Source organism: Pyrus communis, chromosome 4 (genome assembly GCF_963583255.1).
Source record: "Pyrus communis chromosome 4, drPyrComm1.1, whole genome shotgun sequence".
Classification (NCBI taxonomy): Eukaryota; Viridiplantae; Streptophyta; class Magnoliopsida; order Rosales; family Rosaceae; genus Pyrus; species Pyrus communis.
The window spans coordinates 24811986-24813620 of NC_084806.1; positions in this window are offsets into that span (position 1 = coordinate 24811986).

Genomic DNA, 1635 nt, shown 5'->3' on the forward strand with positions numbered 1-1635 from the left:
GGTGAGTTATTAGGGAGGAGGACAAGAGCTCCCTCCTCAAACCTCAACCAAAAATAGCCTGCAAGAAAGGCATGTCTCCGACTCTCCACGATCATGATTGGATATTATTAGCTAGTCAACTTGGTAGTTGGCTTCTTCCTTTCTCCATCTCCCTCTCCTTCTCTTGTCCCTCCCTCCTTCTCCCTTTTTATTCAACCTGGGGCAAATTTTACTTTGTCACCTGACTCTCGGCTAATCAGCGGTGGATTTAGGATTTTAATATTGGGTGGTCTCAATGTAAATGCTTCAAAAAATATTGGACGAAATCAGTGTTCTAAATATCGGCCTAAGAGATAGGCGGTGAAGACCCGTCCATATTTAGGGCAAATAGTTTCAAAAAATCGGTCTGGAGCTAGGCCGTCCTAAGCGGCACCTAGGTGGTCCTAGATAGATTTGGTTTTTTTATTTTTATTAATTGTGTGTTTTTTTTTTTAGTTTTAGTTTCATGGTGGTATACTTGTGGAAATGGTGTACCTAATTTGCAAATGATGGATTGACTACAAGTTCATCCACTTGTGAAATGAATTGAAGAACTTTTGAGAGGATACTTACAAAACAAAGAACTAGATACATCAACGTTAAATAGTTTAGTCTATGTCCAATCCAATGCAAGGATCATGAACTGGAAGAATTTAATCTATCATCCAAGAATACTCCTCATTATGATTATATGCTTACTGTTTTTTAAATATTGAACTTGTTGGGTGGATGTACTTTGTGTATTCTTCTACTTCTATTTTTGCATTTTGTCATTCTTTTATTATCCAAACAAGTATAGTTTTTTTTTTTTTTTTTAAGTGTAAATAGACACTTATTTACAAGATATATAATAAATTTACATAAATCCGTCTAGGGCCGCCTAGGTGCTAGGCCCCTGCCTGCCATCTGACTAGCTCCTAACTTTTTTTAGAACATTGGACAAAATATAACTTTGAAAAAATTAAACAATAAATTACAATTTTTCATTCATAATATATGTACCAACAACATTACAGGCTACAAAGACTAAATTTTTCTATGACGAGGTTTTATATTCTAATGATTTTCGCTTGTAATATCATTTCATACTCCTAATTTCTACACATATCAATTAAGCAAAACAAAAAAACCATATCAATTGATAAAGTAAAAAAATATAAATGAACTAACCAACACATCATCCAAACAATATAAAAAAATCATAACAAATTAACAATCACTATAATTTAACATTCTACGTGATTCATTTAGAATAAAATGAAAAATTTACTTAAATTTAAAAATGAAGAGATTAAATAGTGGTGGAAAAAAGACAGCTGACTAGTTGGCTGTGGACTTGGTCGTGGAGGAAGAGTGTGGAATTGGGGAATGGGATAACCAATTAGGGTTGTTAGTATTGGAATTGGAAAAGTCAAATCTCTTTGAAAGTTTGAATCTTTTTTATTTTTTAATAAAAAATGATAAAAACTATATACCAAAGAACGGCCTTTAGTATAGGCTCAAAGGAGGGTGTCTTTTCAAACCATTTAACCAAACGCACCGTTTTACTTAAATGACTTGCTTAAAACCATTTAGTCTTCTTCTTCCTCCGATTTCCAGAATGCAGAATACCAGAAA